The sequence below is a fragment of the Scyliorhinus canicula genome, chromosome 1 (genome assembly GCF_902713615.1).
Source record: "Scyliorhinus canicula chromosome 1, sScyCan1.1, whole genome shotgun sequence".
Taxonomy (NCBI): domain Eukaryota; kingdom Metazoa; phylum Chordata; class Chondrichthyes; order Carcharhiniformes; family Scyliorhinidae; genus Scyliorhinus; species Scyliorhinus canicula.
Window position 1 is genome coordinate 40,367,215 of NC_052146.1, and position 16,928 is coordinate 40,384,142.

The window sequence follows — 16,928 nt, forward strand, 5'->3', positions numbered from 1 at the left end:
TTCGATCCCGGCTCTGGGTCACTGTCCGTGTGGAGTTTGCACGTTCTCCCCGTGTCTGCGTGGGTTTCACCCCCACAACCCAAAAATGTGCAGAGTAGGTGGATTGGCCACGCTAAATTGCCCCTTAATTGGAAAAAATAATTGGCTAATCTAAATTTAAAAAAAAAAATTTTTTTTTAAAGTGTGTGGGGATGGAGGAGGCCTCCTGCAAGGGGACGACTCTCCGGGACTTGGCTGCAGTAGCACCCCTATCCCCCTTCCCGGAGGTGGAGGACAAATGTGAACGGTGCCACAAGGGCCCAGCCAACCACACCAACATGTTCTGGGCTTGTCCCAAACTTGCTGGGTTCTGGACAGCCTTCTCCCAAACTTACTGGGTTCTGGAAGCCTTCTCCGAGGCAATGTCCAAGGTTGTGAGGGTGAAGCCATGCCCAATAGTGGCAATCTTTGGGGTATCAGAGCAGCCAGGGCTACACATGGGGAAGAGGAAATCAGCACCACCCACAGCTGCAGACTGGTTTGCTGACCTTTCGAAATCTCTCCAACTGGAGAAGATTAAGTATGCCATACGAGGGTCGGAGGAAGGCTTCCTAAACGCATGGGGGGGGCAGTTTGTCGGCCTGTTCCAGAACTTGTTCGAGGTCAACAACAATGAATATATGGGGAATCAGAAAAGTTAGAAAGAAAAGGGAGAGGAAAAATAAAAATAAAGACGGGAAAAACCATAGGAACGTGCAACCCGGGGGGGGGGAGAAAAGATGAGAAAAGGCTGGAGAGACTGGGACAAGGTGGGAGGGAGGGGGGTAACCCACCCCACCCTGGAGGGCGGGAGGGACCACACACAAAGCCAGAGGGCGGCAGAATGTAAATAGGGGAAATTAGGGAAGGAAAAGACAAACCTTTCTGTATTTTACAGTGAATAAACACGGCCAATACTGTACATAACAATTTTGAAAATGGCAATAAAAAGATTTATTTTTTTAAAAAGGTTTGTCAGCTGTGCAATGAATCTCCTGTAATAATTCAACAACCCTAAGAATGAACAAAGCTGTTTGATATTCTGAGGAGCTGGAACCCAGCAGCAACAACGACGTGCCCCACACATTCTACAGAGCTGAAAAAACGAATTTGTCTTGCGACCCCGTAAATCATACTCTGGCCTTTATGGGGTGGTATCCAAGTTCTTGAGATGATCCTCATCAGTCTTGCCATTACCAAGATATCAGCAAGGTAACACTGAACTGCAGGCAAGTCACTCAGGATCTGGTCCATGGTTTTTTGAAACAGGGCTGTGGCGGACCTTATTGCAAAAGACAAGCGGCAGTGCCTGTACAGTCCCTTGTGTATTATGATATTCTTGTGACTTCTCATGAACGTGCATTTATAAGTAGACCTGGCATAGGTCTAGTTTGCTGAATTTCTGTCCACCAGCCAGGGCATGGGGTTACCTTGAAATTCCCACAGAAGCGCTGGGAGCCTTTCTTGAGCACTTGAGCAATGGGTGTTGCCCATTCACTATGGGAGATCAATACCAAGACTTATTTCTTGACCAAATGCTTCAGGCTTTGACATTTAGTTGTATGGCATAAGGCACAGTTCTGGCCTTCAGAAACTTTGGTTGAGAGTCAGCTTTGATATTCAATTGTATGGTAATCCCCTTCATGTTTCCCAAATCTATTTTTGTATAACAGTTGTCAGACCACTTTCTTTTGTCACAATGCTATGTACTTCATCCCAGTTTAATTGGATCTTCTCCAGCCATGATTGTTCAACTTGTAGCCATCTGGGATGGCCACTTGCAACTATAGATAGAGAAACTCGCAAAGCCTAGCGGGTAAAATGGACAAGCCAGGACTCAGGCAGGCTCAGAGCCTGAAAATGTATATTTGCAAGAAAGAAGTCCAGACGGTGTTAAAACTCCGACCAATTAGCATTTTGATGGGCCGATTAGCACTTGATGGCCCATCTTCACCAGAACAAAGGACTGGTACTCAAGGGACCGGTACAGTCCCAGACATGTCGGCGCCACTCCCTGTTCAGGGGAAGTGTAAACAACAGGGTCAGTGACCACTTGGGGCATGCCTAGCCATCCAGATCCCCGCCCACTTATTGGTTAGGAATCGATCACCCAATTAGTGGGGTCCAAACTGAAGGACCGCCCAAAGAGTGCGAAAACCCCCAAATATAAGAAGAAGAGTTTGCCATATGTGCGTCCTCTCTTGGACCTGGCGCCCCGGTGACTACCATCTCCAATTGTAGCAACACCAGAAGCAAGTCCAAGTTCAATGCTCGCTACCAGACGGATGAGCCTAGCTGAGCAGCAGTTACTCCTTCGGACTCGATAGATCCAGAATCAAACAGCGGCCACTGTTTCTCTGACCTAAGCTGGGTGCCCGAAGTTAAGTACAGGTTGTCTTAGTCAATAGGTGTAGTTAACTAGTAGTGTTTATGTTGCATGACTAATTGTGTGTAAATAAAGTACCCTTGACCTTGAACTAACTAACTGGTGTTTGGCTCTTTGATCGATAGCCGATTGAACCTCGTGGTGGTATCATTTGATACCTGGTGACTGAGCATTAGAACATAGATATCGAAGAAAGGAGGGCAAACCCACAGATTGCCATAATTGGAACAGAAGCATAGGAAAAGACAGGGAAAAGCAGCAACAAACTAAAGTTAGGTAGTTGTCTTTCACCACAAACAAGTAGTAGCTTAATATTTAGTTCCACATTAAATTTTGTTCTGCTCATCATAGGTACAGATTCCCCTGTATAGGTTTTCAGAACAGCTTTTGCAAGCATCAAGGAAAGATGTTTAAGCTTTTTCTTATACGCAGATACTGGAACTAGAGAAACAATTGTTTCTATATCCAGTTCGACACACATTGGATTGCCCTCTAGCAGCAGTGTTACCCAGTAGGCCCAGTGAACTACCTACCACTGGCAAGATGTGGAGGGCCCTTCTTAGGACAATTTCACTGTGGTCCTCCCCATTCCTGCTGTATGACATGCAAATTCTTGTTACACCAGCCTGCAGGTGGCTTTCTCTCTAGGTTGCTTTTCAGATTAAGTGATTCTTTTTTGTTTTTACATGCAAACCTCAATTTCTCCCCTCTTGCCACACTGTCAGCATTCAAAGTCTCTTCACAGACATTCAGATGGATGGTGACCAGGTGTTCCACAGTGGTAACATTCCCAGCTGCTTGCTATCTTGTGTGTATGCTCAATTGTCACGTTATGCAGTCGAGTTGACACATTCAGCTGCTGTGCGTGTTTTACAGCCAGCTCCATGGAGACTGCAATCTCTGTGTATTGCCGCTTTAAGACTGTCACTTGTTTTCGTGCAGCTGTCTCTGGTTTTTCCCCTGCTTTTTGCGGGGAGGCTTGCCATCGTGGCTATGATTTTTTTAAAATTACTTTTGAGAACTTCTCACTTACCTTTCCAAACCACTGAAGACTTTCTTCTGTATTTTCTTTGTATATTGGGAGCTGTTTGAAGCCTGTCAGAGATGTGTGGGGGGAACTTTTTCATGCAAAGAGTGGTGAGTTCCTGGAATGCGTTGCCAGTGGAAGTGGTAGAGACATGCACGATAGCAACTTTAAGATTTATCCTGATAGACAGGTGAACAGGCGGGGAATGGAGGGACACAGATCATTTGGGCAATAAGTAGGTTTAAATAAGGAATCTGTATTGGCGCAGGCTTGGTGGGCCAAAGGGCCTGTTCCTGTGCTGTAATGTTCTTTGAGTCTTTGTTTCTGTATATAGGACCAAGAGCCATAACATACAAACTGTGATGTAATAACATATCATACAACAATACAACATAGCAAACCCTACGTACATACAATCCCACCTCCTCCCCCCTTAAATTTTTATTCAGTATAATCCCCGAACCTCCCCACTTACCCAAAGGCAAAAACTACAAGACCTTCCCATCGCTTATGTTTTGAAGAAATCGATGAACAGCTTCCACCTCATTAAGAATCCTTTGTCGATCCCTCTAATGACAAACTTAATCTTTTCTAAGTGGGTCCTTCACCCATAATCCAACCCTTGGCGGCTCTTGAGTCTCTCAACTCAGCAAGATCCAGCTTTGGGCTATCAGGGAGGCGAAGGCAAATGCGTTGGCTTCTTCCCCACAGGAGCACCTGGATTATCAGCTATTCTAAAAATTGCTACACACTGGCTCTGTGTTACCTCCATTCCCAAAACCCTTGACAGTATCTCGGTGACCCCCTTCCAGAACCCCACTGTCATAATATACATCTACGTATATAATGGAGTGCAGATAGGCAGTGATTGACGCATAGGATGACCAGTAAGCACACAGAACAGAGCAGCCAATCACCAGACAGGACACAACCACTATAAAGCCAGAGGGCACCAGTTTTCCCGCTCTCTCGGGACCCAGCCTCTGAGACAGAGTTTGTGAGCTAGCCAGTGCAAACACCATGTGGTAGCTAGTAAGTCTGGTCAAGCTAGTATCAGGTCCCCATTCAAGTCAGCATAGTGTCAACCCACAGTTGAACATGTATAATAGTTTCGATGTTAAATAATATTGTGTTGCATCTCATCAAGTGTTGGAAGTCTGTCTCTCGCCGCACTGCATCAAGTGCAGTCCACATCGACCCAGCCTGCCCAACACATCACCCACCAGCTTGGGACATGCCCAGAACATGTGGGTATGATTCACCCAGGTCCCAGCACAGTGCGCGCATTGGTCATCCATTCCCGGGAAAAAGCAACTCATCCTAGCCGCTGCCATGTGCGCTCTGTGCATCACCTTGAATTTTATTAAGCTTAATCTGCCGCATGACGAAGAAGCAATACTCCTGCACAGAGACTCCTTCCAAATCCTCTCCTGCATTGTTTTCCCCTCCCCAACTTCTAGTTCCTCCTCCCATTTTAGCCTAATTTCCTCCATTAGTGCTTCCTCCTTTTAATTATCTTTACTAATAATCTTTATTATTGTCACAAGTAGACTTATATTAATACTGCAATGAAGTTACTGTGAAAAGCCCCTAGTCGCCACACTCGGGCGCCTGTTCAGGTACACAGAGGGAGAATTTAGAATGTCCAATTCACCTAACAGCACGTCTTTTGGGACTTGTGGGAGGAAACCGGAGCCCCCGGAGGAAACCCACACAGGCACGGGGAGAACGTGCAGACGCAGCATGGACAGTGACCCAAGCCGGGAATCGAACCTGGGATCTTGGCGCTGTGAAACAACAGTGCTAACCAGTGTGCTACTGTGCATCCCGCTCAGTCCCGCAGAGATATCAGAGATCCTGCCTTTCCCAAACTCGTCCTCTGAAAGGAGCCTATCTTGTAGTCCTGAGGGTGGCAACATTGGGAACAAACCCACCACCTTTCTCAGGAAGGCCCTATCTGAAGGTATCTGAACCCATTTCCATTTGGCTACTGGTAAACCTTACCCAGCTCCAACAAGTTCACACACTTCTGCGCTACAAACAGGCCCTCAAAGCACCCAATCCCCAACCGGTGCCCATCCTGAAACCTAGTGTCTAGCCTCACCAGGACAAATCGGTGGTTGCTGCAGATCGGTGCCCTCATGTACATGCCCTCATTCCTAAAGTGCTGCCGGCACTGGTTCCACACCGTCAATGCAAAGATTACTACTCAATTCGAGGAATATCTGCTTGGCGAGAAGTGAAGAAGCCCCAAACTAATGCTCTCCATCCGCCACCATCCTGGAGCAGGCACGGGGGAGATGGCGTGTGCTCGACCATTAATAACAGTGTACAGTGACAAGGGTGAAATATCAAGCAAAAATTTTGTTATGCCTGCTGTTTTCAAGGCTCCTAATCAGCCAGATATCGTGAGCTTTGTGCACACAAATCTACGTATAACAACAGACAGCCATATGCTGCGAGTGCAGATGCAGGCCACCAAACCAGTGCTGAATCGTTGGGTAGTGGCAGGGCTGTGGCTCGTATTCCCCGCGTACAGAGTGGTGGAACCCATCGCTCTGGCTAGGGTGCTTTTGGCAATTTGTGTACTGGTGGCCAGATGTTTGCTCCCACAAAGACTCGCAGGGTGAATGTGACCCAGAAGCAATAAGCCATCTGTTCTTCTCTGGATGCACCTGCCCTCCCTGCTTTGGTCCTGTCAAAAAGTAATTGCATTGAAGAAATCCCAGAGCTCCCACTTGTGGTTGAAGATAAGATTGAAAGCTATAAAAAAAGACAAAGGCGGCTTCTCTGATGCTAAAGAAACTGAAAGCCTAGAATGATATCAAAAAGGTTTATGCTAGGGCAGCACGGTGGTGCAGTGGTTAGTACTGCTACCTCACGGCGCCGAGGTCCCAGGTTCGATCCTGGCCCTGGTCACTGTCCATGTGGAGTTTGCACATTCTCGCCGTGTTTGCGTGGATTTCGTCCCCACAACCCAAAGATGTGCAGGCTAGGTGGATTGGCCACGCTAAATTGCTCCTTAATTGGAAAAAATGAATTGGGTACTTTAAATTTATTTTTTAAAGGTTTATGCTTCCCAGCGTATGCATGCAGGCAAAGGTAAAATGAGGAACCAGCGTCGCATCTGGCGGAAGGGCCCATGTGTTATCTATAATGAGGACAATGGAGCTTTCAGGAATATGCCAGACGTAACTCTTCTCAACATCAACAAATTATATCGCCAGGCAGCACGGTGGTGCAGTGGTTAGCACTGCTGCCTCACGGCGCCAAGGATTCAGGTTCGATCCTGGCTCTGGGTCACTGTCCGTGTGGAGTTTGCACATGCTCCCCGTGTTTCTGTGGGTTTCGTCCCCAGAACCCAAAGATGTGCAGGCTAGGTGGATCTGCCATGCTAAATTGCCCCTTAATTGGAAAAAATGAATTGGGCACGCTAGATTTAAAAAATCAAACAAATTATATATCCTGATGCTTGCACTGGTGGCCACATAGGGAGGTTCTGCATCTGGACAGAGAGTGCTTTCCATAAGCTGGTTGACCTGTATGGAACTTGACGCTAGGCTTCTAAATTGAAGATTGGATACAACCTTCCTATTCGCAAGATGCCAAACACAGATCTGAGGCGCATCATGAAGAGTCAGGAAATCCAGAAGGCTCTTCATCCACCAAACAAAATGATTCAGCGCAAGTACTCAAGAAGAACCCACTGAAGAACTTGAGGATCATGACCAAACCGAATCCATCTGCCAAAACTGCACAACGCCGTACAATTCTCCTGCAGGAACAGAATTACAAAGGCAAGCTCGAGAAGAAGCAAGAGGTGGAACGGCAGTGGTGTAAAATTGAAGCTCTTGTTCGACAGGTGTATGCTGAACTGCCATATGGATTCTTTACATTGCTACATGGATTTGATCTAAATAAAAAAAAATTTTTAAACTAATGCTCTCAAAGTGGTTCCCTTACTTGAGGCCTCCTCCACTCATCCCACACTAACCCGTAGTCGTCCATCCACTTCCAGAGCATAACACTTTTTGCTGCCCAATAATAGTTTTGTAAATTTGGGAATGCAAGCCCCCCTCTCTGTCTATTTCTCTTTCGGAAAGCTCTCTTAGTTCGAGGAATCTTCCCCACGCACACACAACCCAGGATCTTCGCCCTCCTAAAGAACGACTTGGGCAAGGAAATTGTGGGACTCCGAAATACATACAAGAATTTTGGCAGAACCATTTTTACAATCTGAACTCTCCCTGTCAAGGACGGTGCCAACATATCCCATCTCCAGCCCTCCCTCATCTCCTCCACAATCCTCATTAAATTTTACTTATGGAGTTGGGTTCAGTCTTGCGTCACATGTATTCCCAGATATCGGAAACTCAATCTCACCAACTGGAACGGCAGTTTACTCAAACTACCCTCCTGGCCCCCGGTATTAATCAGAAACACCTCACTTTTTGCCGTATTGAGCTTGTATCCTGAGAAGGTGCCAAACTCTTTCAGAATCCCCATTATCTTACCAATGCACCGCGCAGGGTTTGATGTATACAGTAAGTGGCTGTCTGCATATAAAAGAGATTTCTCCTCACCTCAGTCTCAAACTGTGACCCCCCCTAGTTCCGGACTTCCCAACCATCGGAAACATTCTTTCTGAATCTACCCAGTCTAATCCAGTTAGAATTTTATAAACTTCCATGAGATCCCCTCTCACTCTTCTAAACTCCAATGAATATTTTAAATTTTTATTTTTATAAATTTAGAGTACCCAATTCATTTTTTCCAATTAAGGGGCAATTTAGCGTGGCCAATCCACCTACTCTGCACATCTTTGGGTTTTGGGGGCAAAACCCACGCAAACATAGGGAGAATGTGCAAACTCCACACGGACAGTGACCCAGAGTAGGGATTGAACCTGGGACCTTGATGCCGTGAGGTAGCAATGCTAACCATTGCACCACCTTGCTGCCCAAACTCCAATGAATATAATCCTCACCAACTTAATCCCGCCATCCCAGGAATCAGCCTGGTAAACCTAGGCTGTACTCCCTCTGTAGCAAGAACATCCTTCCTCAGATAAGGACACCAAAACATTCCAGGTGTGGCCTCACCAATGCCCTATACAGTTGGAGTAAAACACCCAGGCTGGATTCTCTGACCGCCGACAGTGAAATCTCATTTGGCGATCGGATGGAGAATCCCCGTTTACGCCGGAATCGGGGCCAGAGCTGTTTTTGTGATGATCCGCCCCCACAATAAACAGAATACTCGGGGGGGGAATCCATTCTGCTGGCAGGGGAGGCTTCGGCAGGGGCTGGGGATACTGGTGGGGATGTGGTCCATAGGTGGCGAGGCTGGTTACAGGGGGCAATGTTTGGCAGGCCGGGTTTTGGGCCTCACGGTAGCATGGTGGTTAGCATCAATGCTTCACAGCTCCAGGGTCCCAGGTTCGATTCCCGGCTGGGTCACTGTCTGTGCGGAGTCTGCACGTCCTCCCTGTGTGTGCGTGGGTTTCCACCGGGTGCTCCGGTTTCCTCCCACAGTCCAAAGATGTGCGGGTTAGGTGGATTGGCCATGCTAAATTGCCCGTAGTGTAAGGTTAATGGGGGGATTGTTGGGTTACGGGTATACGGGTTACGTGGGTTTAAGTAGGGTGATCATTGCTCGGCACAACATCGAGGGCCGAAGGGCCTGTTCTGTGCTGTACTGTTCTATGTTCTATGTTTGCGCACGGCTGACACCATGCTGCATGGCACGGCCACTGCATGGCCATGTACCCAGCTATTCTCCGGCTATATCCGCAGGTAAAGCCATTATGCTGCGCGGCTGCTAGCCTCCCAACGGATGGAGGATCGGTGCGGGGACGGCCGCGACCATCTGCTCGTAACGGATCCTGCAGGCATAGCAGCAGGATCGAAGAATCCAGCACCCTATTCCTGCACTCAAATCCTCTCACTATGAAGGCCAACATATCATTTGCCTTCTTTGCTGCCTACTGTACCTGTGCACTTACTTTCAGGACTCATGCACAAGGACACCAAGGTCTCACTGTGTATCCACCTCTCTCAACTTACACCCATTCAAATAATGATCTGCCTTCCTATTTTTGCTAACCTCACATTTACCAACGTTATACTGCATCTGCCATGCATATGCCCACTCACTCAGCCTGTCCAAATCCCACTGAAGCATCTCTGCATCCTCCTCACAGCTCACCCTTCCACCCAAATTTGGATCATCTGCAAATTTGGAAATACTATATTTAGTTCCATCATCCAAATTGTTAATATATAATGTGAACAGTTGGGGTCCTAGCATAGATCCCTGCAGTACCCCTCTAGTCACTGCCTGCCACATTTTGCTTCCTCTCTGCTAACCAGGTTTTTATCCATCTCAAGACATTACCCGCAATCCCACGTGCTTTACCTTTACATAGCAATCTGCTATGGGAGACCTTGTCGAAAGCCTTCTTAAAGTCTAAACCACATCCACTGGTCCTCCCTAGTCAACTCTACTAGTTACATCTTCAAAGAATTACAGTAGATTTGTCAAGCATGATTTACCCTTCATAAATCCATGTAGAATTTGTCTGATTTTACTATTGTTTTCCAAATGCTGCGCTATGAAATCCTTGATAATGGACTTTAGCAACTTCCCTACTACCGATGTTAGCCTCACTGGTTTATAGTTACCTGGTTTTCTCTACCTCCTTTAGTGGGGTTATATTAGCTATCCTCCAATCCATAGGAACCATTCCAGAGTCCAAAGAATTGTGGAAAATGACCATGATGCGACCATCAATTCACACGAGACGATTAGTAGAAGTGAACAGTGGTTTTAATCAGCTCGAACTGTGCCTGCCTGCGACTGCTCTGTACTGAGTGCCGCCTACAGGCTGCAGGTTTATATACCACCCCCGCGGGAGCGGAGCCACAGGCAGAGCCCACAAGGGCATCAACATAATACAATACAATACAGTGGTGAATTGCAGTAGCAATACGTTCACCACATTCACCCCGTTAAAATATTGAAGTCCAGCGGGGGTGAAGTGGGCTCACATATGGAGTATGTCCGGAGCCTTGATTGTTCTCTGTGATTGCCTCAGCTCCGGCTTTGCTGCGGGCACGGTTGTTGGGCTCGTCGCTGCGGGCACGGGTGTTGGGCTCGTTGACTCCGGGAGCGTCTCGTCTGGAGCTTCATCACGGTGTGTCGGCGATGGGGGAAGGGGGGGTGTAGGCCGTGTAGGGGCGGGGGCGGTGTTCAGGATTCCCAGGGGGGCAGCTGGTAGCCCACCGTGAGGAATTCGGTTGGTGGTGATAGGCGGTGTTGGGGGGGGGGGGGGGGGGGGGGGGGGGGGGGGGGAGCGTAGGTGATGGTCGCTGGGGAACCGGCGGGTGCCAGATCCCGGAGGGAAACTGTATCTTGTCGTCCGTCATGGTGCGCCACGTAGGCATACTGAGGGTTGGCATGTAGGAGCTGGACCCTCTCAACCAGGGGGTCGGACTTATGGCTCCTCACGTGCTTCCGGAGGAGGACAGGCAGCAGTGTTGTCAGCCAGGACGGAAGCGAGACCCCGGAGGTGGACTTCCTGGGGAAGACAAATAGATGGTCGTGAGGGGTCTCGTTCGTGGCTGTGCAGAGGAGCAACCGAATGGAGTGGAGCACGTCGGGGAGGACCTCCTGCCAGCGGGAAACCGGGAGACTTCTAGACCGTAGGGCCAGAAGGACGGCCTTCCATAGCGTAGCGTTCTCCTTCTCCACCTCTCCGTTTCCCCGGGGGTTGTAGCTGGTAGTCCTGCTCGAGGCAACACCCTTACTGAGCAGGTACTGACGCAGCTCATCACTCATAAACGAGGAGCCGGTCACTGTGGACGTAAGTGGGGAAACCGAACAGGTGAAGATGCTGTGCAGGGCCTTAATGACAGTGGCCGCGGTCATGTCGGGACAGCAAAGGGGAAACGGGAGTACTCGACAACGACATTGAGAAAGAACACGTTGCAGTCAGTGGATGGGAGGGGCCCTTTGAAATAGACGCTGAGGCGCTCAAAGGGGCAGGAGGCCTTCACCAGGTGGGCCTTGTCTGGCCGATAGAAGTGCAGCTTGCACTCCGCGCAGACTTGGCAGTCCCTGGTCATGGCCCTGAGCTCGGTGGAGTAGGGCAGGTTGCGGGCCTTGACGAAGTGGAGAAGCCAGGTGACCCCCGGGTGACAGAGGTCATTTGGATGGCCCGAAGTCGGTTATCTTGCGCGCTGGCGCATGTGCCGCGGGACCGGGCATCTGGGGGCTCATTGAGCTTCCCAGGACGATACACAATATTGTAATTATAGGTGGAGAGTTTGATTCGCCACCTCAAGATCTTATCATTCTTGATCTTTCCCCGCTGTGTGTTGTTGAACAGAAAGGCTACCGACCATTGGTCGGTGACGAGGGTGAACCTCCTACCTGCTAGGTAGTGCCTCCAATGCCGCACAGCTTCCACAATGGCTTGAGCTTCCTTCTCGACAGAGGAGTGTCGAATCTCGGAGGCGTTGAGGGTACCGGAAAAGAAGGCCACGGGCCTGCCTGCCTGGTTAAGTGTAGCGGCCAGGGCGACGTCTGACGCATCGCTCTCCACCTGGAAGGGGATGGACTTATCCACTGCGTGCATCGCGGCCTTGGTAATGTCTGCCTTGATGCGGCTGAAGGCCAGGCGGGCCTCAGCCGTCAGTGGGAAGATGGTGGCCTTGATTAGTGGGCAGGCTTTGTCCGCATTGTTGGGGACCCACTGGGCGTAATACGAGAAGAACCCCAGGCATCTTTTCAGGGCCTTGGGGCAGTGTGGAAGGGGGAGTTGCAGGAGGGGACACATGCACTCGGGGTCGGGCCCTAGGACTCAGTTTTCCACAAAGCCGAGGCTGGCTAGTCGGGTTGTGTGGAAAACGCATTTCTCCTTGTTGTAGGTGAGATTGAGGGCTTGGGCGGTTAGGAGGAACTTCTGACGGTTAGCGTCGTGGTCCTGCTGATCATGGCCGCGGATGGTGACATTATCCAAGTACGGGAACGTGGCCCGCAGCCCGTACTCGTTAACCATTCAGTCCATCGTTCTTTGGAAGGCCAAGACCCCATTGGTGACGCCGAAGGGGTCCCTGAGGAAGTGGAAGAGGCGGCCGTTTGCCTCAAAGGCAGTGTAGTGGCGGTCTTCCGGGCGGATTGGGAGCTGGTGGTTTGCAGACTTCAGATCTACCGTGGAGAAAACCCGGTAGTGTGCAATCTGTGAGTCCGCTATGCAGGGAAGGGGGTACACATCGAGTTGCGTGTACCGATTTATGGTCTGGCCGTAGTCTACAACCATCCAGTTCTTTTCCCCGGTCCTGACGACCACCACTTGGGCTCTCCAGGGGCTATTACTGGCCTCGATGATCCCATCCCTCAATAGCCGTTGACATGATAAAATTCCTGTCCTGGGCACTGCATCGCCTGGTGGCGACGGGTTTACAGTCCGAGGTGAGGTTCGCGAAGAGCGAAGGAGGGGCTACATGCGGTGAGAGGGGATAGGGGTCTGTCGAACTTTAGGGTCAGGCTTCTGAGGTTGCACTGGAAATCCAGTCTTAACAGGAGAGGAGAGCAGAGATGGGGAAGGACATACAGTTTAAAATTGGTGTACTCGGCATCCTGTATCGCGAGGTTCGCTACACAGTACCCCCGGATCTGCACTGAATGTGATCCGGAAGCAAGGGAGATTATTTGGGATGCGAGGGAGATCAGGAGGAAACAGCGCCTTACCGTGTCCAGATGGATAAAGCTCACCGTGCACCCGGATCAAACAGACAGGGCGTTTCGTGCCCATTGACCCGGACAGTCATCATGGAATTCTTGAGGTGCTTGGGCCGTGACTGGTCGAGAGCGACATCGCCGAGCTGCGGGTAGCTGGCGTGGTCAGAGGTAGCGAGGTAGTCTCAAGATGGCGGCCCCTGTCGGTCGCACGTGTCGGGCGGCGTTGAAGATGGCGGCCAAGATGGCGAACCCCATGAGTCGCACGTGTCAGGTGGAGTTAAAGATGGCGGCCCCCACGGATAGCACGAGGTGGATGACGCGTCAGAAGGGGGCGGTACCGGCAGGCACGCAGCCACGCTGCGGGTCTATGTGCCGGGCCTGTGATTTTGGAACTTTGGGTCGGGCCAAGCAGACTTTGGCGAAATGTCCTTTCTTGCCGCAGTCGCTACAGGTCGGGTTCCGAGCTGGACAACGCTGCCTGAGGTGCTGGTTCTGACCACAGAAATAGCAAGACGGCCCCCCGGGTTGGGCGGGCAGCTGCACGTCACAGGCCTGGGACACCCTCGGGTCGGGTGATGGCCGCGCCTCCGGCACCCATGAGGAGATTGCGTGGTTGGAGGGGAAAGCATTTAGACTCTGGAAGGCTACCTCGAATGAGGTGGATAGTTTTACCGTCTCTTCTAGGTCGAGGGCGCCCTTTTTGAGCAGGTGCTGTCTGACATAGTTGGACCGGACTCCAGCCACATTGGTGTCCCGGATGGCGAGTTCCATGTGCTGCGAGGCCGTAACGTCCTTGTAGTTACAGTTTCGAGTGAGTACCCTCAGGTCGCGTAGATATTCCTCCAGCAATTCCCCGGGACGTTGACGACGTGTGGTGAGGAGATGTCGTGCGGACACTTTGTTCACTGGCCTCACGTAATGTCTTTTCAGGATTGCGACCACATCTGCATATGTGGTCGCGTGTTCGATTAGTACCGAGATTCTGTGGCTCACCCGGGCGTGGAGGAGACTCAGCTCGTGTGCCTCGGTGACGGCGGGCGAGGAGGAGGAGGCGAGGTAGGCCTCAAAGCAGCGGAGCCAATGTGAAAAGATTTCTTTGGCTTCAGCTGCCTGTGGATCGAGTTCCAGTTGATCGGGTTTGAGAGCGGCTTCCATTGCGATATCTTAGCTTTTTAAATTGATGCGACCATCAATTCACACGAGACGATTAGTAGAAGTGAACAGTGGTTTTAATAAGCTAGATCTGTGCCTGCCTGCGACTGCTCTGTACTGAGTGCCGCCTACAGGCTGCAGGTTTATATACCACCCCCCAGGGGGCGGAGCCACAGGCGGAGCCCACAGGGGCATCAACATAATACAATACAGTGGTGAATTGCATTAGCAATACGTTCACCACAGACCGCCAATGGATCTACTATTTCTAGGGCGACTTCCTTAAGTATTCTGGGATGAAGATTATCAGGCCCTGGAGATTTAACCGCCTTCAATCCCATTAAGTTCCCTAAAATTATTTCTCTACTCAGCTCCTCACTGAAACTTGTGTTTCTGTGATAAAGCCAGGAGAGTCCAACGAGCTTCTTAAAAGTCCTTTATTTCAGCAACAGCATCATACATTCACCGGGTCCTCATTCCTTTTTTTACCTGGCTCTACAGCTGCCTGCCTTTTATGCTAGTGCTGGGTTAACTCAGTCCAATTGAGCACAGGGAACAATCATCCCCAGCTGGATGAGTCCTGTACAGGTTACTACAGGTTATTACAGTTTCTCGGGACTTGCAGTACACGATTGATGTCTTCCTTTGTGAAGACAGAAGCAAAGTACGAATATAGTTCCTTAGCCATTTCTTTGTTCCCCAGAGACCCAGGCTAAAGCTCTTGGGTTCTGGGTTCGAATTCCACCATGGCAGATGGTGAAATTTGAATTCAGTAATAATCTAGAATTAAAAGTCTAATGATGGCCATGAAATAATTGCCGATTGTCGTAAAAAACAATCTGGCTCATTAATGTTCTTCAGGGAAGGAAATCTGCCATCCTTACCGAGTCTGGCCTACATGTGACTCTAGACCCACAAAACGATACAGTTCACTCTTGCCTGCCCCCTTCTGAAATGGTCTAACAAGCCACTCAATTTAACGGCAATTGGGGTGGGCAACAGCCAGTGGCGCCCACAACCCAAGAACGAATAAAACATTTTTTTTAAGTTATGAATTCCCCCGTTTCTGACTGTAAGGGGTCAACATTTTTCTCTTTGCATACCTATAGAAACGTTTACAGTCAGTTTTTATGTTCCCCGCAAGCTTATCTTCATATTGTATTTTTCGCTTCTTAATCAATCCCTTGGGTTGCCTTTGCTGAATTTTAAACTGTTCTCAATCCTCTGGTCTATTGCTTTTTCTCGCTAACTTGTATGCCTCTTCTTTGAATATAATACTATCTCTAATTTCCGTTGTAAGCCATGGGTTGGCCACAGTTCCCTTTCTACTCTTGCGCCAAATAGGAATAAACAACTTTTGGAGTTCATCCATTCATCCCTCGAATGTCTGCCATTGCCTGACCACTGTCCTTCCTTTCAGTAATGTTTCCCAGTCCATCAGAGCCAACTCATGCCTCATACCATCATAGTTACCTTTATTAAGATTCAGGACTTAGAATCAACCAACTCACTAAACATTATGATAAAGAATTCTATCATTTCATGGTCATTTATCCCCAAGGGTTCTCTCACAACTAGGTTGCCAACTAATCCTTTCTCATTGCACAACACCCAGTCCAAAACGGCTTGTTGGTTCCTCAATATATTGGTCCAGAAAACCATCCCATACACACTCCAGAAATTCCTCCTCTAATGTACTGTGACTAATTTGACTCACCCAATCTATATGCAGATTAAAGTCACCCATAATCATAGATGTTCCTTGTGGTGAATGTAACTTGGTAATTCACACTGTATCTTTGTAAGGCAGTAGCGTTATCCGACCACTAGAGGAGTAGCTCTGGGAATGCTCAGGAGTTTGTACAGGGCTCCACCCTTGGCTCCGCCCACGACTCCTCCCCCTTTTGCTGCTGTATAAATACCCCTGTCCAGAGTCAGCTTGCTGTTAACCGAGAGTTCATCAACGGGTAACAGGCTGGCTATGTAGTAAGTAGATTAAAACCACTGTTCATATCGGAAAGCACGTGTCTGGTGAATTGATGGTTCCATCATTCCTATAACACATGCATCTCTGATTTCCTGTCTAATACTATTCCCAACATTACCACTGCAGTTTGGTACCCCGACGAATGTTTTTTGCCCCGTGGCCTTTCTTAATTTAACCCATAAAGATTCCACATCACCTGTGCTAATATCTTTCCTCAATATTGTATTAATATTTTCTTTAATCAACAGTGCAACTCCACCACCTTTTCCTTTCTGCCTTTCCTTCCTAAAAACTAAATAGCCCTCGATGTTTAGTTCCCATCCTTGGTCTTGGAACCATGTCTCTGAAATCCCAACTATACCATACTCCCTTACATGTATCTGCGCGACTAATTCATCCATTTTGTTTTGAATGTTCTGAGCATTCAGGTACAAAACCTTAAGGCGAGTCCTTTTAATGTTCCAATGCCCCAGAAATCTGAAACCCTCCCCCTCACACCATCATTTGAGCCTCGTATGCCTAGCCAGCAAAGCCCACATCCCATAAAAATTAATTTTTAACAAAGTGTGGAAACAGATTCCCCTGCATATGCTTGAATAAAGGCAGAGTTAAAA

At 49.0% G+C, this 16,928-nt stretch overlaps 1 protein-coding gene and 1 pseudogene across 4 annotated transcripts in view; one reads left to right on the forward strand and one right to left on the reverse strand.

Annotated features, from left to right (window-relative positions):
• The window catches only part of LOC119961196 (cell cycle checkpoint control protein RAD9B-like), a 43,113-nt gene that overhangs the window by 14,038 nt on the left and 12,147 nt on the right, over positions 1-16,928 (reverse strand). The gene's annotated exons all lie outside the window — the stretch shown is intronic.
• On the forward strand, positions 5,676-6,266 carry LOC119961516 (annotated as a pseudogene).